This window comes from Cervus canadensis, chromosome 23 (genome assembly GCF_019320065.1).
Source record: "Cervus canadensis isolate Bull #8, Minnesota chromosome 23, ASM1932006v1, whole genome shotgun sequence".
Lineage (NCBI taxonomy): Eukaryota > Metazoa > Chordata > Mammalia > Artiodactyla > Cervidae > Cervus > Cervus canadensis.
The window spans coordinates 21,162,516-21,184,679 of NC_057408.1; the positions used below are offsets into that span (position 1 = coordinate 21,162,516).

General features: G+C 47.6%; 1 long non-coding RNA gene across 1 annotated transcript in view; it reads left to right on the plus strand.

Moving 5' to 3' along the window:
- Positions 1–676: 676 nt before the first annotated feature.
- Positions 677–22,164, plus strand: part of LOC122425854 — a 145,096-nt gene continuing 123,608 nt past the window's right edge. The window contains exon 1 of the long non-coding RNA XR_006265030.1: positions 677–776. This is a non-coding gene — a long non-coding RNA (uncharacterized LOC122425854). The remainder of the gene's footprint in view (positions 777–22,164) is intronic.

Here is a 22,164-nt window from a genome sequence, read left to right on the forward strand (position 1 = left end):
GACTGGGGTGAATGCCGCAGCGAGCCTCACTGTAGTGTGGACCTTGGTGTATTCTGCGCCCGGGGCTCTCCATGAGTCAGCGCTGTGGTCCCAGAGCTGAAGGCGCCTTAGAGGAATGTGTCTGACCGACACTGACTCTCCAAGTTGGAGGGACCTGTGGGAGTTTAGCCACTTTCACTGTCTGCCATTCCAGGGCCCCGGGGCCACCCTGACGTTCGCCTGATTAATGATTCGGGGACACACGCCTGTGAGTGCAGAGTGGGGAGGCTTGGGATGTAATTAAGCGCACATCTGTCTTGGACGTGTGCCCAGATGCTCTGCGATGGGTGAATCCGAAAGTCAATACCAACAGTGGAAGACGGATAGGGTAGCACTAACGAGCTCCATAATCATCGCTTGTGAGACAAAGGCCAGCTTTGTAGGATTCCCGGGGGTCGTGTGCACTTGGGATGCCAAGGAGCTAGTATGTGCGAATCCATGGGGAACCGGGCCAGAGTTGCTGGCTGGGACCCTTGCCCAGTCACCCAGGCACGGGGCGCTGCTAAGCTGAGAGCCCGGGGAAGCGAGCAGACGCCCCAGGGAGAGGGAGGCAGGCCTGGCCTCCCCCCAGCTCAGTTCTGTTTCCTCTTCTCTGTGAGCCCCTGTTTCCTCTTCTCCAGTGAATCGCGCATCCCTGATGGTTGTGGAGGTGAGATGTGCGTGGAAAGCGCTTTGCGAGCTGTGCCGGGCTCCCTAGACATCGGCCGCCGTAACCTCATCGGCTGCTCCCGGGTCAGGTAGGAAGACGACGGCCGTTCTTCATGGAGGGCAGCCCTCCCTGGGACCCTGGGTGGGATCTGTCTACAAGCCAGGAGCCCCGCGATGTTCTGGGAATAAGGGATGAGGTGTGGGTGCAGGGGCCTCCCCAGATGGAGAGGTTGGGAGGTGTGGGGGGCTCTGGAAGGGTCACAGAAACATCACCGCCCATCCTGTGTTTGCGCCGCTGTGCTGGGACCAGTCAGAGCGGGTGGGAAAGTGTCGGGGTGTGTGGGGCTGGAGCCCACATGTGGGGTTTGCAGAAACTCCTGTGCCTCCATGAGGTGCCCCGGGCCTCTGAGGGCCTCCACCAAGCGATTGCTCAGACCTGCGCTGTGAGCAGGGCTCTCTGGCAGGAAGACCAGCCGGACCTGGGGCTGGAGGAAGAGTGGGGACCATCTGGAGTTGCAGAGCATCTCTGCAACATCTGCCTTTGGGCCCCACTCGGTGCCTCCTCCCCGGTAAGTAGAATCCTACACGTTAAAAGACGCTTGCTCCTTGGAAGAAAAGCTATGACCAACCTAGACAGCATATTAGAAAGCAGAGACATTACTTTGGCAACAAATGTCCATCTAGTCAAACCTATGGTTTTTCCAGTGGTCATGTATGGATGTGAGAGTTGGACTATAAAGAAGGCTGAGTGCCGAAGAATTGATGCTTTTGAACTGTGGTGTTGGAGAAGACTCTTGAGAGTCCCTTGGACTGCAAGGAGATCCAACCAGTCCATCCTAAAGGAGATCAGTCCTGGGTGTTCATTGGAAGGACTGATGCTGAAGCTGAAACTCCAGTACTTTGGCCACCTCATGCGAAGAACTGACTCATTGGAAAAGACCCTGATGCTGGGAGGGGTTGGGGGCAGGAGGAGAAGGGGACAACAGAAGATGAGATGACTGGATGGCATCACCAACTCGATGGATATGGGTTTGGATGGACTCTGGGAGTTGGTGATGGACAGGGAGGCCCGGCGTGCTGTGGTTCATGGGGTCGCAAAGAGTCGGACACGACTGAGCGACTAGACTGAACTGAGAATGCTGCACCGACTGACCTTCCTGCCTGGCTTGTGTCACTTGGTGTGTTTTTCAAGGCTCATCCATCTTGTTGCATTTTTCAGTCCTTTCTTCTTTTTTGTGACTGAAGAACATTCCATTGTGTGGACAGAACGTGTGTTGTTTACCCATTAACGTGTGATGGGCACTTGGGTTGTCTCCACTGTTTGGCTGCTGAGGCTCATTCTGAGATAATCATTGGGATATGGGGAGCCGAGTCCCTGCAGCAGCTCTCTGGGGTTCCTGCCTGGGGGTGCAGATGCTGGGGCATTTGCTAATCACGAGGTTAGTGTTTGGAGGAGCTGCTCTTTCCTTGGCTCCTCCAGCCTGGAGCCTACAGAGGAGAGGCTTCATGGGGAGGGTGGTCCCGGCCATGTGGGCCAGGTCAGGGCCTGCTGACGGCACTGTACACCCTGGTCCTGATCCGGTTGGCACCTTGCAGCTCCTGGAGTGGCCTGGTAAGGGGGTGGCTGCCCAATAAACCACCAGACTGGCTCCTCTGGACTTCAGACCAGAGATGACAAAGATGTTTAAGTAGGCAGGATATTGCAGACGGAGACCATAGAGGTGCTGAGAGAGGGCTTACCTTGTTCCTTAGTGGCTCTCAGATGGGGTCCCAGTGTTCAAATGACATCCTCTGCCTCTCAGAGGAGGCTGATGGGCTCCCAGGGGATGGTTCTTCATTCCAGGGTCATCCCCATTTAAACGGTGATCTCCCCATCCCGGGCCTAGCAGGACACAGGCCAGCCGAGGCTCAGGAGCCCCTGGATGGGTGGTGATCGATCCGGTCAAAGGGAGGGGGCACAGGGCAGCAGATGAGCCTAGAAGTGGAGACACCACACAGTAACCTGGGAACAAGCTGAGGGTGGGTGACACACGCTGTGTGTTCTGAACCGGAATCCATTCCCCCAAGGGGCCTCCTTCTACACCTGCCGGTCCTCATTTCTCTGCATATTTTCTACTAAATCCTATCACCCAATGCAGACTCGTGCCTCTTGTCCCTGCAGACCGAGGGAGTCTAATCAAAGCATGCACAGCCTAGGCACATGCAGGCATACGCTCACACCCACGTGCACACACCCTCTCATGTCTGAACCTGCTGGATCGCCAGGCTACAATCAGCCAGCTCTGCCCTTCAACACCTTAGCCCTGACTCATGCAGCCTCTTGGCAACTGGCTCCTGTAAATTACTCATGTACTTGTTTCATCATCAGGTTATAGGCCTGCATGATACACACTGAAGGAGCAAGCAAGCGTCAAAGTCATGCTGGAAATTTAGGCTGCAGAGAGTGCCCAACTGGGAAATAGAAGCAAAAACTCCCAAAAGTCTTGCCAGGGGTTGCATTAGAAAATCTGGACAGTTGCTTTCAGTTATCTCTTGACTGAGACGGGGAGGTGTAAATAACATGTGGATAATGGAGTCAGTTATTTGTTCAAAGTAACTGGTAATACAGTATTTGTTTGTCCCCAAATGCTCAGTGTTTATCTGTCATTGGTGGTGGTTTAGTTGGTGGTGGTTTAAATTGTGTCCGACTCTTGCGACTCCATGGACTGTAGCTTGCCAGGCTCCTCTGTCCATGGGATGCTCCAGGCAAGAATACTGGAGTGGGTGACCATTTCCTTCTCCAGGGGATCTTCCCAATGCAGAGATCGAACCCTGGTCTCCTGCATTGCAGGCAGGTGATTTACCAACTGAGCTATGAGGGAAGCCCTTATCTGTCATTATATATTTGTTAAAACCCAAAGAATGCGTGACACAAAGAATGAGCCCTAATGTAAACTACAGGCTTGGGTTGATAATGTTGCATCAGTGGTGGCTTGCCCGCCGTGACAAGTGTGCCTCCCTGGGCAGGGTGCTGGTGGCAGGGCCGTGTGTCCCGCGTGTGTCCCCGCCGTGTGTCCCCGCCGTGTGCCCCTCCGTGTGCCCCGCCGTGTGCCCCGCCATGTGTCCCCGCCGTGTGCCCCGCCGTGTGTCCCACGTGTGCCCCGCTGTGTGCCCCTCCGTGTGTCCCCACTGTGTGCCCCTCCATGTGCCACTCCGTGTGCCCCGTCGTGTGTCCTGCCGTGTGTCCCACCGTGTGTCACTCCGTGTGCCCCTCCGTGTGTCCCGCCGTGTGCCACTCCGTGTGCCCCGTCGTGTGCCCCTCCATGTGCCACTCTGTGTGCCCTGTCGTGTGCCCCGCCGTATGCCCCTCCGTGTGTCCCGCCGTGTCCCGCGTGTGTCCCGCCGTGTGCCCCGCCGTGTGTCCCCGCCGTGTGCCCCTCCGTGTGCCCCGCCGTGTGCCCCGCCGTGTGTCCCCGCCGTGTGCCCCGCCGTGTGTCCCGCCATGTCCCGCGTGTGCCCCGCCATGTGTCCCGCGTGTCTCCCAGCTGTGTGTCCCGCGTGTGTCCCGCCGTGTGTCCCGCCGTGTGTCCTGCCAGACCACATTGGTCCAGGTGGTACGTGGAACCTCTCTGTGCTGTTTCCTCAATTTTGCTATGAACCTAAAATCGCTCCAAAACTTATTAATATCAAACTTGTTAATATCAAAAAAAGGAAACTGTATCTTCCTTCCCACTCCCTTTTAAATGTATGGCTCAGATATTAAACAATGGTATTAAATGATGGCAGACATAAAGAGATGCTGTAAAGATCTGGGGATGAGATTCAAGGCCCATCACTGCAATCCCGCTGTCTGGGCAGGACCCTGGGGCCCCGTGCTCCGTCCTACTCACTGTGACCCCAGGGACTGTAGCCCGCCGGGCTCCTCTGTCCATGGGATTTCCCACGTAAGAATACAGGAGTGGTTTGCCATTTCCTTCTGCAGAGGATCTTCCTGACCGAGGGATCGAACCCACGTCTCCTGTGTTGCAGGCAGATTCTTTACCGTCTGAGCCACCAGCGAGGCCCTGGTGTTCTCAGACTCTGGCTTATGAAACAGATGGTCTCAGCCTCAGTGGGCTCAAAGGTCTAAGGTCCCCATATGCTCTGGTCCAGTATTTTATCATCTGGATTTGTAACCCAACCTGATTTGGCTGGCTGTTCACTGCTCATATGCTAATATCGAGAGGAAAAGTGTCAGTAGAAAAGAATGTTCTTTTAATCAGCAAAACCAGCGATCTGGGAGGATGGTGGACTCGTGTCCAGAGACCAACTCCAAAGATTCTGTTCAGCCAGGCCAACTTTTAAAGGGAAAATTGGAGGATAAAGAACCCCAGTGAATCAGGGTTCCCCTCCCCCCTGGAGGCAGGGGACTAGGTTCCGCTTCCTTCTCCACTGCGTGCAGACTGGCCAGCTCTCTCTTTAGAGATCATCTTGCCCGAGTGATCTGCCTGCAGGATCGCTTAGGGGGACTATGGAGGTGGAAGGCTGGCCTTACTTCTTTTTATCCAGGAAAAGAATCAACAGTTTAGACAACGCATGGTGTGCATTCAGGAGAGCGTAATTTAGCAGTTTCAATTTTCTAGTGATTACATGCCTAGAGTTAGGTTTTTTTAAAAAGGTTAGAGGCATTTTGGCTAAGATCAAGTAGTATGGGGGCTTCCCAGATGGCATAGTGGTAAAGAATCTGCCTGTCAATGCAAGAGATCCAAGAGACGCAGGTTCCAGCCCTGGGTCTGGAAGATCTCCTACAGAGAGAAATGGCAACCCACTCCAGTGTTCTTGCCTGGGAAATCCATGGACAGAGGAACCTGGGAGGCTACAGTCCATGGGGTTGAAGAGGTGGACACAACTCAGCAACCGAGCACAAGGTTAGAGGGTCAGAAATAGGCGAACAGGAGAGGGACAAGGCAGCTGCTTTCACGTCACTGAAAGCTGGCTCCTTCATCACGGGAGCCGGAGAGAGGAGGGTGACACCTGAGTCCCGGATCTGGGGTCAAGACGGTCTTCTGCATTTTCTGCTGTGCATCTTGGACAAAGTCGTATCCACTCTCTCCCAGCCTCAGCTTCCACAATTTTGAACTGGGCTTAATAACACTCATTGCACAGTTATTGTGAGGATTATTCAGAAGATACAAAGATATGCCTTTCTGGACCATCAGCACTTTTTTTCTTGAGTTTCTGCACTGTACACACTCAGAATGAGGGTGGAGGGAATTCTCAGGCCTCAGAAGTGACTGTCTGCTTTCACGTGGACCTTAACATGGGTCACGGCCTCTTTCAGGATGTCCTTGAAACACTGGAGAGACGGCTGTGAACTTTCAGCACATTCTTAAAATAATATCCGAAGTGTCAGTCGCATTTTCAGGAAATGTTGTTGTGGTCCCTTTTAGACATTCTCCGATATTCTGTTACCAGCACCAAACTCAGCTTTCGATCTGGCCATTAGATCTAGTGCTGGTGATGTTAGCGGGCCTCCCACTCCAGCCCGTTTTCCCAGCAGCCTCCCGGGTAGCATTCAGAGGCTTTCAGCGACTCTGTGCTGGGGAGTTGGTCCTGCCTGATTAAGAAATGCCTCCATTTCAGCTCACCTTTTAGCTTATTATTTGGTGGTGCTGGTTTAGTCTTTAAGTCGTGTCCAACTCTTGTGACCCCATGGACTGTAGCCCACCAGGCTCCTCTGTCTATGTGATTTTCCAGGTAAGAGTACTGGAGTGGGTTGCAATTTCCTTCTCCAGGGGGAATCTTCCCAACTCAGGGATCGAACCTGCGTCTCCTGTTTTGCAGGATGATTCTTTACCACTGAGCCACCCAGGAAGTCCCATGTTTGGATTGAACTAATTTTCCAATAACTAGATACAGATGACATGCCTCTATCACCCAGATAGATTCATGGATGTCTTATTCCATTTCTGATCAAGGTGGCAGGTCATGAAACTCAGTCCCCAGGTGTGCAATAAACAGCGTAATTAACTATCCAGTGTGAAGTTCATATCATTTCCTATAAAAATTCATTTGGATTTACAACAGCTGCTATTATTCTTCCCCAGCTGGCATGCTGCCTCAAATTCCACATCTAACTAGGCAGTGGGAGCATTTGAATCAGGTGGGTAGTTTATTATATTATGTAAGTATGAAGGCACTTTGGAAGAATATAAAAGGACCATTAAAATGTATTAAATTCAAAAGGTTTAGATGGCTTTTCTGTTTATTCAAATGCAGTAAATGATAGACTGAAATCGTAGTTGTGGGGGACTAAACATTTCCTCCCCTATGAGCACCTTCATATATTTGCATTTAGCAAGTCACAGGACATCAATAAAATATTTAAGAAAACATAAATTAAACCCAGATAGCTTATTTCTCTTTTGGTGTTTTGTATATAGCCTATAGAATGTGTGTGTGCGCGCATGTGTGTGTGTGTGTGTGCGTGCATTTTGAATACATTCACTCTCCTGCCTGGTTGGAAAAAATATATTAGTAGAAGGTTGTTTCTTGCAGGAAAAGATAAAATACACAAGAAGGCAGTTCGTCAGTTTCGAAGGTTAGAACTTTAAAAAATCTTTACTTATTTGGCTGGGCTGAGTCTTGGTTGCTGTGAGTGCGCTTTCTCTCCTTGCGGTGGAGCGGGGGCTACTCTATAGTTGCCGGGCAGGCTCCTCATTGCAGTGGCTTTTCTCGTTATGGCTCATGGACTCTAGGGAGCAAGTTCAGTAGTTGCAGCACGTGGGCTCGATAGTTGTGGCACATGGGCTTAGCTGCCCCGGGTGTGTGGGATCTTCCTGGACCAGGGATCGAACCTGTGTCCTCTGAATTGGCGGGCTGATTCTCAACCACTGCATCACCAGGGAAGTCCAAGAGGGTTAGACTTTTTAATCTTTTTGTTTGTTTTTCTGTAGATCTGGAGAACTGGAGAGGTAATGGAGGCACAGATATCTGGTGCAGATTTTAGATATTCTCTCTCCCCACCTTCCTCATCTCTCCAACTTTCTCTCTGTTGAAACTACAGAAGTTTGATAAAACTGCAAGCTCCTTGAAGGCAGGAACTATGCCTTAAACGAGTGCTTTTGTTTTTGTTCATTCACTAAGTCGTTTCTGACTCTTTGTGACCTCATGGACTGCAGCACACCAGGCTTCCCTGTCCTTCACCATCTCCCGGAGCTTGCTCAAACTCATGTCCATTGAGTTGATGATGCCATCGAATCATCTCATCCTCTGTCACTTTCTTCTCCTCCTGCCTTCAATCTTTCCCAGCATCAGGGTCTTTTCCAAGGAGTCAGCTCTTTGCATCAGATGTCCAAATTATTGGAGCTTCAGCATTAGTCCTTTCAGTGAATATTCAGGGTTGATTTCCTTTAGGATTGACTGTTTTGATCCAGGAGGAGCTTAATAGATATTTTTTCATTTCAAGTTGCAGGAAGTTAGCTTTTCTTTTTTTTTAATATTCATTTTCCTTAGTTCCTTGGGCCCATCATTATAATGTTTGCTGCTTTTAAGTGGGGTTGGCATCCCTGATACCCATAAGATCACAGGTCAATGGTATTTAAAAAATAAAACATGGCCTATTATTAGGCAGGGCTTTGACTTAAAACATCTCCTTTGAGAGGTACCTGGCTTTATTTTTCTAGTTCCACGGGAGGGTAGGGCCTGAAGGGGGGCCTGCCTGCTCTGCCTCACCTCACTAGCATCATGCCAGGGGCCTGAGCCCCCTCTAAATGTGAAATTGCACTCCTAGTTCAGCTTGCTCACTTAGTGTGAAAGCAGACTACACAGAGCTCAGTGTACTCAGTTCCTGCCGTTGACCGGTTCTCACGTTAATCCTGGGAAATGGAAATTGCTTTCCCCTGGTTTTCTAACAGACATAAAAGAGGAAAAGAGATATGGCTCTCAGGGAGGCTCCTTGGAGCCCGTGCAAGAGCTTTCCTGTTTCCCAGCCTCCCTTCTGATGCCAAACAGGGCCCTGGGGGGCTCCTGGGCACAGAGGCCTCTCTGTTCCCCACTTCTCATATGTGAGACTCCAGCCTCCATGACCTTTTCTGAGTTCCAAAGGGCAGAAAGAGTTACTAATCAAAGAAGGAGCATCTAGGAAACCACCTGAGGCAAGATTAAGGGGGCCAGGGAAGCTCATCAAGTTTAGGAGACCCAACCACCAAAGACCCTGTGCACAGCCTACTCTTGATCGAAGAGGAGAAAGGGGCAGCAGAGGATGAGATGGTTGGATGGCATCATCAACTCAAATGACATGAGTCTGAGCAGACTCCGGGAGAAAGTGAAGGAGAGGGAATCCTGGCGTGCTGCAGTCCATGGAGTTGCAAAGAGCAGGACCTGATTTAGTGACTGAACAACAATAACAAAGAAGATTTGTGTTTATAAGGGAAATCTCCATTTGTAAAGATGTCTCCTACTCTGTACCAGAAAGAGAAAGTGTTAGTTGCTCAGTCACGTCTGACTTTTTGTGACCCCCATGGACTCTAGCTCACCAGGAAAGAGAAGGATGTCTCTCAATCCTGAGAGACTCTGGTCCATGCTGGAGACACTGCCTTAAATTGCATAGCAAGCCTCCCCTCATTTCCCATAGTTTCCCGGCCACCCTCCCTCACATGCTTTCTTTGATTTAGCTGAGATGGTCAAGAAGTCCAAGTTCTAGCCACCTCTTTGAGTTACTCTTCCCGGAGTTTCTCCCATGTTTATGTGAGAGACACATGCTAATAAACGCCAGCATATTTTCTCTGTTCATCTGTCTATTGTCACAAGGATCCCAGCTAGGAACCTGGGAGAAGAGAAAAGGTTTTTTCCTTTCCTACATAGGAAACCCCAGTCATAATCGCGTGTTCACATGTTTTTATCTGTCGGCTGCTTTCCATCTGTGCTTAGGATCTTCAATTGCACCTGCTGGACTCTAACACTATAATCAAGATTTTTTTTTTTCTGTTAAGCACTTAAATTACACAAATAATGTTCATTGGAGAAAATTCAGATAAATAAAAAATATTCACTCAGTATCCCACCCACCAATCAGAGAAAACCCCTATGTTTCTAGACACTTCAGGCTTTATATTTCTCCTTCTGACCATCAATTCAGAAACAAAACTGAATCATGTTATAAATACTTTTCTGTATTCTGCTCTTCTTAGTTAATAGATCATAAACATCTCTTCCTATCAGTGGCTGTACATTTATGTGATCATTATGAACAAAAATAGCATTACATGCCTTCTGTTTTTCATAATTTACTCAACTAATTGCTAATTGTTGGACATTTAGGTTGCTTATGCATTTTCTTTCTATAAACAGCATGATAAATATCCCCTGTCTATGTTCTTTGTTTATTATGCAATAATTTGCCTAGGATGAATTTTTAGAAGTGGAATTTTAGGGCCAAAATTGTTGTATATGATTAGTGCCTTTGCTAAACTACTTTAAAAAAAATCTAACAATTTGTATTCTGTATTTTTTTTGCTAACTTGATAGATAATTATAGCATTTTATTGGTTTTGGTGTGTACTTTTTACTGGTGAAGAATGTTTTTTTCATATATTCATTGGAAATTCTTTTACAATTAGTTTATTCTTTCCTTTACCTATGATTTTTCAGGATGCCATCTATATTATTTATTTCTAAGCTAAAAATGCATTAAGCATATCGATAATTTGTATAGAATATTTTCTGTAAACTTTTTCCAGTTTGCATTTTGAATTTCGACTATATGGATTTTATGCAAAGGGGTTATACTTTAACTTTTTTGAAAATTTGTTTTAGGTATTTAAACTTTCAGTCTTTTTCTTTATAGGCTCTAGCTTTCATATCAGAATTCAAATGCACTTTTCTACATACTTATCAGAATACTTACCTATATTTTCTCCTAGGAATTGTATGGTTTTATGATGAAAGTTTTAACCAACTTAAGAAAAAAAAAAATTAAAGTTTCCCCATACTGGTTCCTGGTTCATTGGAAAATCAGTCCTTTCCTGTTTACTGAACAATCGGCCCCCACTTCCTGCCCTGAATCAACCATTTGCCCAGCAGCAGGCACGCGGCGTCTGCTCCAAGCCAGATGAAAGATGCTAGTCCTCCCCCAAGAGCAAACGGCTTAAACTGGGCTTTTGAGGCCCCTTGTTTGAGGCCTCAGCATCTCAGCCTCCCTTCTGATTTTTATTTTTTAATGCGCCAGGCGCTTCAAACAATTATGTCTCTGCTTGGCTGTGTCCGGCCGTAGTTGCGTCCCGTGGGACCTTTCCTTGTGCACACGGGGTCTCTGGTGGTGGTGGGCGGGCTTAGCTGCTCCATGGCATGTCGGATCCTGCCCGGGCATCCTACCCATGTCCCCTGAATTGCAAGGCGGATCCTTAACCACTGGGCCCCCAGGGCAGTCCCCTGCCTTCTGATCTGAGGCCGCTTCTATCCACTGTGGGGACCCCACTGTGGACGCTGTCCTGGAGCCCTGGTGTTTGTTTTCTGCCCCTCTAATTCTTCCTTCTCTTCCTCCTCCCTTCCTGGCTGCCCTTTTATGAGAGTTAAACAGCTCACCCCTGTGAAGAAATAACCAAGAATCACACAGACCACAGTCCAAGGAAATGGGGGGACATTATAGCAGGGGTCCCCGACCTCTGTCCCAGCGTCCCCCTGAGAACCCAAGCTCCCTTTGTACCTCTTTTATCCGCCAGGCCCTAAACAGTTTTGATTCTGCCTTTAGGGGACACCAAGATAGGTCATGGGGCACCTTGGAAACCACCCTGGGTGAGGTGGCAGCAAGGGCCCCTGCCCTTTCCAATAAGGAGCCTTTCTAGGCATTTTCTCAAATCCCAATCCTTATATAGGGGCTCGGTTCCATTTATTCACTCAACAGATGTTGACTGATCCACTGCCGTGCATCTAGGAAACAGAGGAGACAGTGAATCCTGGAGATAGGAAGAACTGTTTATGATCTATGACCTTGTCTCTTTCATCTTCTTTGTATCAGATAATGATGTGCACGCCTGTCCTGCTGCTCTTCCCCCTTCCCCTCTCTGGGTTATGCCTCTCCTAAGGTCAGCCACCATGTCTTTATCTGCCTCTGGTTTGCCCACTTCGTGGAGCATGCACCAGAGGTTCAGTGTTCCTCTTGAATTAAAATCACTGAATAATGCGGCCTCAGTGATGAATTCTGTCTTTGTTCTGAAACCCAACCTGTAGCTCCAGGAGCATCTGGGGAGAGAGGTGTTTAACAATAACTCCACATTTACTCTGAAAACCAACTGAAAGTGATACTTCTCAATCTTGGCTCGACTGCCATTCGGAGCCAGATGATTCCTGGCTGTTGGGAGATGGTCCTTGTGGGTTTCTGGGTGCCTAGCAAACTTCTTGGCCTCTGTCCACTGGAAACCACAAGTGTTCACCTCCCCTGATGTGATAACCAGAAACATCTCCAGACATCACTATTTATCCCTTGTTATTCAGTCACTTAAGTTGTGTCTGACTCTTTTTGACCCCATGGACTGCAACGTGTCAGACTTCCCTGTCTTTCACTGTCTCCCAGAATTTACTCAAACTCATGTCCATTGAGTTGGTGATGCCTTCCAACCGTCTCATCCTCTGTCACCCCCTTCTCCTCCTGCCTTCAATTTTTTCAAATGAGTCAGTTCTTCGCATCAGGTGGCCGAAGTATTGGAGTTTCAGCTCCGACATCAGTCCTTCCAATGAACACCCAGGACTGATCTCCTTTAGGATGGACTGGTTGGATCTCCTTGCACTCCAAGAGACTCTGAAGAGTCTTCCCCAGCACCACAGTTCGCAAGCATCAATTCTTCGGTGCTCAGCTTTCTTTATGGTTCAACTTTCACATCCATACATGACCACTTAGGAGACAAAATCACTTTGGTTGAGAACCACTGCCTTGAAGATTTGTGGTGGATTTAGTATGGCCACAAGGGCTTTGACTGTGAGAGATTCTATGTCCCCTGACATCTGGGTGGGCTCTGTGATCACTTTAACTGAAAGTATATGACAAAGGATGCCAAGCCAGCTTCTGAGCCCAGGTCTGGGGGAGCCCGGACCCTGGAACTCTTGGAGCCCTCGACCAACATGTCAGAAACCTGATTGCCCCGAGACTGCTGGGCTGTGACGGTCCAGGGGGTGTGGAGAGATTCTGGAAGGTGTGTGTGTTAGAGAGAGTAGGAGAGACGGGGGGGGGGGAGGGAGAGAGAGAGAGAGAGAGAGAGGAGAGTCACACACCCTGAGGAACCTAAGGCGCCATCTTGGACAGGAACCCCCAGCCCCATTGCCTCACGTCGTGTGGGTCAGGGAGGCACTGGTTAGTTTTGGGGTGGTTTGTACACAGCAGTGGAGAGCTAGAGCCACATTCTGACTTGAAGGAAAGCAGCTCAGTCGTGGACTGTGTTTTGTCTGTTTATTTGGCTGGGCTGGGTCTTCGCTGCTGAGCTTGGGCTTCTCGCTAGTCATGGCGAGTGGGGGTACCTCTCTGGCCACGATGCGCACAGGCTCCAGCAGCTGTGGCGAGAGGACCGGGTGGACGCGGCTCCCGGGCTCTGGGGCACAGGCTCAGTAGTTGTGGCCCACGGGCTTGCTTGCTCCGCGGTGTGTGGGATCTTCCCGGACCAGGGATCAAACCCGTGTCTCCTGCACTGTCAGGCCGATTCTCTACCGCTGAGCCACCAAGGAAGCCCCAGTCATTGACTGTTTACCACGTATGCACCACTGATTTAGTCCTCAGCATAATTTCTATAAGCAAAGAGCATGCAGGTGTTAGGAACCTCTTATGACCCTACTGCTACTCCTGTTTCTAACACACGGTCCTCATGTCATTCTCTTTTATCCTCCTCTTCGGTTGATGGTATTTGAAATGGAGAAGGGTAAAGTGCCTTCTCCTTCCTATTAATATTATTTAGTTTTTAAAATCAAAAGTACTTGATCATTAGCTAATTCATTTAACAGCCTTCTAAAATAGGCAAATTATATCCTTCTCAATTAGCACTTGATAATAATAGAATAAACCACAAAAGAACTTTTATTTTTATTCTATTCTCATACAGATAAAGTTAGAGCAAAAGGCCTATTTGTTAAGGGAATTACTTTGCTCTAAGTCACTAGGTACATATAATTAGGGAAAAATGAAATATACCAAATGATAAAGAGTATGAAACTTGGGTTTTTCAAATGCTACTTTCATTAAAAAAATTTTTTTTTCCTTCCAAGTTGAGTCATTATACTGTGAAAGCATGTCCTTTTGTACTTGAGATGTCTGTGATGACCTAGCAAGATAAATGATAACTAAATCAAGATGAAAGTGCCTTTAAGACTGTGGTGTGAGCGAAGCTGAGTAAAGGGGTGTTACCTGGCTGTGGGACTCAGCCACCATCTGTGCGTCTCGGTTTCTTTTTCTGGAGAACAGTGGAGTTGTTTCCTGATGTGTATAACTTTAAAATTTTAGGCTGAGATATTTTCAGTTTTCAGCAAATATATACGGCATTGAAACTTGTTTCAGTAATGAAAATAAATAGGGAAGGAGAGCTTCTTATTAGAAAAAACTCTTACAATTTACTTATTTATTATATTGTTGCTGTTGTTCACATCTGACTCTTTTGCGACCCCTTGGGATGGACTGTAGTCCTCCAGGCTGCCTCTGTCTGTGGGATTTCCCAGGCAAGAGTTCCAAAGTGAGTTGCGAAGCCCTCCTCCCGGGGATCTTCCTCATACAGGGATCAAACCCACGTCTCCTGCATTGGCAGGCAGATTCTTCACTGCTGAGCCACTTGGGAAGCCCTGTTTACTATATGCCGGTGAGTTATCCACCTTCTCCCATTTAATCCTCAAAATCCAATACTATTGTTTTCATCATCCCTGTTTTATAAATGAAGAAATAGGCTCTGAGAAGTTAAGTCATTTGTTCAAAGGTACAGAGTTCAATGGAAACCCATGGTTTGGATCCTGCTTCTCTGGACTCTGAAGCCCATGGTCTTTTCCATCTTCCCCTCCCCTAAGCTACTCAGAGGATAGTTTTTTTTTCTAATAGCAAAACCTCATGCAGAGTGGAAATGTTGCTGACATGACATATGGGCTGGGGTTCAGCATGGGGTGGGTGCAGTATTCCAGCTCTGGGAAGCGTGTGTGTGCAGGTCAGCTAAGATGAGAGAAGTTAGTCTGTATGTTCCTACTAGTGAGGACATTGTAGCAGCTAACAGATCAGATTGCTGGGTTCGGTGCTAGCGCTGAAGCTGAGGGGCTGTTTCACTTGTTTGGCGTCCCTGCTCCGCGGCACCTCTGAACTGAGACCCTGGCGGGCTGAGCTAACAGCCAGCCTCAGGTGTAATGCTAAATCTGGGAACTTTGAGAAACTCTCAAGTTCTGACTTCAGCGTGATTCTAATTCACCTTCTCTGTGCTGGCAGACCAGACATCGGCGATTTACAATACCTGTTTTCAAAAGGAAAACCATTATTTTGGGGTGAGACAGGCTCTTCCCTTTTTCCAGTGGGTGTAATCCATGCAATAACTGTGTTTACTGCCAGGCTTGTCTTCTCTGGCTTTCCTGGTGGCTCAGGTAGTAAAGAATCCGCCTGCAATGCTGGAGACCTGGGTTCGATCCCTGGGTTGGGAAGATCCCCTGGAGGAGGGCACGGCAACCCACTCCAGTATTCTTTCCTGGAGAATCCTGTGGACAGAGGAGCCTGGTGAGGCAACAGTTCACGGAGTCGTAAAGATTTATTTTGGCGGCAGAGGTGCTGGTATCCTTCACTTTGGTGGGCTGCCTACATTCATCATGGAAGGAAATAACAAATTCTAATTGGTGATGAGTGAAAATCAAGATGTGGTGTTTTTCCCCATCAAAGGCCCCAATGTGTTCTTTCTGCAGCCTCTTAGATACTTCTGATATTTCTGAAAGAGAATTCTGTGGGGTGTTGAGAAGTGTTAGAATATAAAAGGCATGTCGAACACGCTCTGTGGAACAAAGGAAACCAGTTCCTTTATTGCTGGGCTCTTCAGATCCTTCACATCAGTTTTAGAGCCCCTGGGGGTCTGTTTTCAAATAATTGGACCAAGTAACTCTTTTTAGAGGAGCACAGGGCGAAGTCAGAATGCACTTTGGGAAACACTGCTCTTGTAGGCGAGCCCTTACCGGGGGCCAGCTCAGGTTGGAGGCCCTGGTGCCCCATTGAAGGACAGGCATGAGTGTTACTGTCCCCTTGGGGCCGACGCCCACCCCATGAAGCTTCTCTGCAGCAGTGAGCTCTGTACCTTCTTAGGGTGGCTGTGCCCTCCTAAGAAATCTCCTAAGATGACCAAGAAATTATCTGAGTGAAGTGAAAGGCACCTCCTCTTCTTACAGGACCTGAGCCCAGCAATGTGAAATGGAAGGACAGCAGTTGACCCATCTCATGTTTTACTGAATAAATTAGACCTTCAGTGATCATCAGGAATTTCATGCCATAACTGACAACAAATAGCTGCTTTTGAAAGTATTCCCACAGTGCATGCTCAGCCATGGCAGCCGGACACTGTGCAGGGGCACACCGCCACCTGTGTGTGCTGTGGCCCCGGGGAGCGAGGCTTTTTCCAGGAATCTCAGAACAAGATGTTCAGTGTCTGGCCTGGATTCCTGAAAGTTCCACTGGTGGAAGAAACCACCATGCCTTTCTCAGATCGGGTTGTGCGTGCATAGACCTTACTTGGATAAACGTTAAAACACACAAGCCAGACTGTGTAAAGACAAACTTCACTTTGAAAAATCAACATTGTATTGATTCCTGGGGATTTTAATTTCATTTCACAAGATGTGGTCTCCTCTTCTACCAGCTCAGATCCACACTACAATCAGCGCTGTGCTCCTAGGTTTTCCATCTCCACTTACTGGTTTTGTCTTGAAGTTTGAAAATGTTGAAGCTTGAGGCAGTATGTGTGCATGCGTGCTAAGTCACTTTAGTCGTGTCTGACTCTTGGCGACCCCATGGACTGTAGCCCCCCAGGTTCCTCTGTCCATGGGATTCTCCAGGCAAGAATGCTGGAGTGGGTTGCCATTTCCTTCTCCAGGGGATCTTCTGCACCCAGGGATCAAACCCACGTCTCCTGCGTCTCCTGCATTGGCAGGCAGATTCTTTATCACTGTGCCACCTGGGGAAGCCCTTGATGCCGTATGAAAAAGTGAAAGTGTTAGTTGCTCAGTCAAGTCCAACTCTTTGAGACCCCATGGACTGTAACCCTCCAGACTTCTCTGTCCATGGCTGTCTCCAGGCAAGAATACTGGACCGCCATGGGCTTTTCCAGGGGATCTTGTGTCTCCAGGTCTTCCTGACCTCAGGATTGAATCTGGATCTCCTGCTTTGCAGGCAGGTTCTTTATCATCTGAGCCACCTGGGAACAGGTTAGCACGGTATATCCAATATTAAAAAAACTGGATGTATACCAAATAGGTAAGCTAGGTAAGTGGCATGTGCTTCATTTCTAAATACTTCCTGCTAAAGATGTAGTTTCTCACATTTGCATCAGAAAAATGCTTTAACACTCTTTCATTATACAGTTTTTGTTGGATGAGCTTATTTCCTTCCTCCGAAGACCAGTCCTTTAAAATTGTTATTCATTTTACACACACTTAGTTATTGAGTGTCTGCTGTAAGGCAGGCATCATTTTAGAAATATGGATACTGAGAGATACTCAATGCAGTCCTGCCTTTGAGAACAGAACAATGGAATAATTTCTGTGTTTTCAAAGAAATAATTTAATTCAGAAATGTAAGACTAAAAGGAGATTAAAATGCAAGATTAAATAATCTCATCATCCCAAAGAGATTATCTGAGGAAAGAAACAGTAAATTCTTATAAATTATTTCATAATCTTATTTTGCCCAAGATGATTGAAACTAAAGTTAAAGCGGTATTTATTGTCTATCCTTGAATGTGTGCCCAGTTATAGAATACATTTAAGAAAATTAAATGTGCATACAAATACAGAGGAATCAAGGCCAAAAGTTTTCATAAAAACCATGAGCTAAGAATTTGAGCACCACATGGACTTCTCTGTGTGTTTGTGTATTTGTTGGAATTGTGTACAAGCTTCTGTAAATCTGAATTTCAGATTTTAGGCTTTTATCCAGGAAATGTATTACAAAGGCTCTGGAGAAAAAGCAAATTGATAATTTAATGAAAAACTTGGAAGATCCAATGAAGGCTAAGCATAAGCTATGTGCTGCCAGAGGTTTTTCTAAATTCTTCAGAGCTTATTTTAGCTTCAGGTGTTTAAAAGTCAACACTGTTTTGATTTAAAGGTTTAAAGTGCTTAGAGTTTTCTAACAGAGATTTAAAGAATTTGGGGAAGGGAAGGCAAGTTAATCCTACATGTGAATTCAGTTGAAACACCTGATTCAATTTTTACATTTTTTTTTAAAGAATCATATAATAGTTGGCAGAAGTTGGAAGGCATTCTGTTCATGTGATCTACCTTTGATGTTTAAATTAATCTTCAAATGCTTTTCTGAGATCAAAGACAAAGTTTGCGGGCTGATTTACCTTGGCACTTCTGCTCAGTTAAATAAGGATGTGCACACAGCCATCTTGGTCCTGTGTCAGCTCTGCCCATGTCCTAGGAATCTCGGGATTGTTGCTTCCCGAGTGTGGGTGTTGGGCGGTGACACCCCAGACAGGCCCTGGTTCTGTGGTGTTCCTGGAGGAGAGACACAGAACTCTGGTGAATAGGACGACGCACAGCGACCCTGCAGATTCCCACAGTGCAGACGAGGGGCTCAACGCCAACACGGAGATAAATTTCAGTTTCTAGGGCATCTGGGACAGAGTCTGAGAACAGTTGTTTATGAGACCCCTTAGTGGGGAGTGGTTTTTCTGGTGCCTTCTTTCTTTCTTCTTCTTTTATTAAAAAGAATAAATTTGTTTGTTTAGTTTTGGCTGTGCTGGGTCTTGGTGGTGGCAGGGACTGTCTCTGGTTACAGGGATCAGGGCCCAGCTCTCCAGTTGCCGTGTGCAGGCTTCTCCTTGCCGTGGCTCCTCTTGTTGTGGAGGACGGGCTCCAGGGTGCTTGGGACTCAGTGGCTGCAGCACCTGGGCTCGGTGGTTGTGGCTCCCGGGCTCTAGAGCACAGGTTCGGTAGCTGTGGCTCCCGCGCTTAGTTGCTCTGGGGCACGTGGGATCCTCCCGGACCGGGGATCGAACCTGTGTCCCCTGCATTGGCGGCTGGATTCTTTACCACTGCACACCAGGCAAGCCCTCTGGTGCCTGCTTTCTGATTTCCTCTCCTAACTTGGCTGGGCTTGTGCAGGTCTGCATGCTGCGGGCGGGAGGGGTGCTCCTGCACTGCGGGGCCCCGGGGTCTGTGTTGAGGGGTGTTGAGAGCTGGGCTCCTGCTCCCATGGCCGTGAGCGTGGCAGACTCTGAGGAAGACCACGTGCAGAGGAAACAGACTTGACTGAAGGCAGTGTTGGCTCTGTCATCAGCTGTGTCCGCCCAAGATTCTGGACAAAGTATGTGCAGGGATTCAGACTCTGGAGACGGACAGCCAGGGGTAATACTAAAGTACTCAGTGGCTCCCAAGGCAGGGGCATGGAGACAACCCGTCAGAAGGTAGAAATGGAGTCAAGGTCACGTCATTAGTTTTCTATTGTGGGAAGTCGGCAAGGTCCCAGGAAGGTGCCAGGGTGGCTGGGACAGTGGGAACAGGGACCAGGAGTGTGGTGGCAATCCGAGCGGGGGTTGGAAAAGAATTTCCGGACACAGAGTACTGCAGAAAGGAATGCATTTATTAAGCACAAAGAGCAGAGATAATGAGGGCGCTTCAGTGAAGCGGACTGACCTCCTGACAGGCCAGGGAGAGTCTACCAGACATTGTTAGGACAGCGGCTCAAGGGACAGCTGACACTTTCCATGGGTTAGTAGTGAATTTTTATGGCCTCAAGACACAGAAAATTCCTGCTGGAAGGGTGGCATTAGGTGCTTGGTTAGGGCACTACAGGATGAGCCCCGGGGTGGGTATGTTTGCCTGACTTGGGGTCAGGAAGCTGGCCGGTAAGGATCAGGGGGCCTTCCAGCTAAGGTTACAGTGGAGCTCAGTCAGTCCTGGAGATGACCTTGGTTCTGGGCTTCGCTTCTGTGGCCTTGGTACAAGGCCTCACACCTGTGACCTTGGCATGGGACTCCACCAGGAGCACAGAGGATAAGAGAGGGCTTGGGAAGTGGCTGCTTACCAATCAGTACAGAACTATTTCTGGCTTTTCAGGTGGCGCTAGTGGTAAAGAACCTGCCTGCCGATGCAGGAGACGTGGGTTTGATCCCTGGGTTGGGAAGATCCCCTGGAGGAGGGCAGGGCAACCCACTCCAGCATTCTTGCCTGGGAATCCCCTGGTCAGAGGAGCCTGGCGGGCTACAGTGCATAGGGCTGCACAGAGTCAGACACGACTGAAGTTATTTAGCACGCACGCTCAGAGCTCTTTTCAGTACATCTGTGCAGTGATGGGCTGTTGTCCTGCAGAGACTGGCCTTGGATCCTGGTCTAAGTACTGGGCGTGGACACACCTATTTACCTCTGACCTTGAGTTCCTTCTTCTAGGAAATAGGAGTGTTAGTGATACACTCTTTGTGAAGTTGCCCTGAGGGTTAAATGAGATAATGCGTGAAAAATGCTGAGCCTAGTGCCTGGCCAGAGGAAAGTGTTCAGTAAATGGCCACTGTGATCTGTTTCCCACTTTCTGCCCATTGTGACTGAACTTTTAAAGGATTTTAAATGGGAACAGCTTGATATGAATTGAGCGCTTTTATGCAATAGATTAGACACTGCCTTTTAGATTTTATTTGTGCATAGATTTCTGCTTAAATTTTATGATTATCTTCAAAACACTGATAGGAGAAAATGCAAAAATGATGTTTTAATCTGCTGTGTTATTACTGCCATAACTAAATAGTAACAGGCTCAGAGATTGTTTCTCCGATGTAGAGAAAGTCTTGCTTATGTAACTTCAGAATAATTTCTTCATTCTTTTCAAGGTATTGGGGCTCTGCCTCTGAATTGCAAACGCTTCTAGAGCCTTTTTTGTTATCCTGCTATGGGAAAAGGTCATTGAAAGGTTTAAATGAAATGAACTCAAATGCGAATGAGTCATATTTAATATTTATTTAATCTGAACAAAGTGCCTTGGAACATTCAGGACACACACACAGGTCAGAGAAATGTTATGATATGTTAAGAGAACAGAATTCTTTTGAATGCACAAAGGAGCTTGCTAACTAAAAGAATATTTTCAAGCAAATAACTATTTCCAGTGTTTTGTTTTATAAGAGGTCCTTTCCACATATTCATTTAAATTGCTGTAGGTATTGGGTGTGTTAGTGTGTATTGAAGCATATGGTCTTTTCTTGCTGTTTCTTTATATTACTTATCTTGCTGCATCTGGTCTTTGTGTGGCACTCGGACCTTTGCTGTTCATGCACAGTTTTACGTTGTGGTGCAAGGACTCTTTAATTGAGACACGTGGGCTCCGGAGCCCTCGGGCTTCAGTAGTTGTGGCACGTGGGCTTAGCTGCTCCGTGGCATGTGGGATCTTAGTTCTCCAACCAGGGATCCAACCTGCGTCCCCTACATTTCAAGATGGATTCTCAACCATTGGATCACCAGGGAAGTCCCTTTTTTTTTAATGAGCAGACTTTTTGAGATCTATTTCACATGCTGTATAGTTTATCCACCTAAAGTATACAATTTAGTGGTTTTCACTGTGTTTGCAGTCTTGACTGATCACCACCATCAATTTTTGAAAATTTTCATTATCCCAAAGAGTATTTTGTTCATGTATTTGTGAATTTCCCAAGTTTCTCTTATTCACTTTTAATTTCATTCCAGTGTGGTCAGAGAACACATCCATGGTATGATTCCAGTCCTTTGAAAGTGGGGGAGATTTTGCGTCCTATGATCAGGTTCAAACTCCAAGAGATAGTGGAGGACAGGGAGGCCTGGTGTGCTGCCGTCCATGGGGTCGCAAAGAGTCAGACACGACTGAACAACAACAACAAATTGGGTTTATCCTAGATAAACTTCCATGTGGCTGGGGGAGGGAGTGTGTTCTGGAGCTGTTGGGTACAGAGTTCTGTAGATGTGTTGTGTCTACTTGGCTTGCAGTGTTTATATCTTCAGTTTCCTTGTTGAGTTTCTGCATAGCTATTGTGTCCATTGACCATCATTCCATCCAGTATGGGGGTGTTGAAGTCTCCAGTTACTGTGGTTTAACTGTCGATTTCTCCCTTCAGTTCTGCCAGTTTTTGCTTCATGAATTTTGGGGTTCTCTGCAGGATTTCATTGCTCTGAACTAGGAGCTGAGGGGAGGGAGTCCTTGGCAGCACCTTCCAGCAGCGATTTCCATCTTACTGAGCTGGGTTGTAGCTCAAATGCAGAGTCTGGCTGTTTTTACTGAGATTTAGTAGATTTTCTTGCATAAATGTTTTTCTATTTGCTAGATGCCCTGAGGAAAAGTTCCAGGGA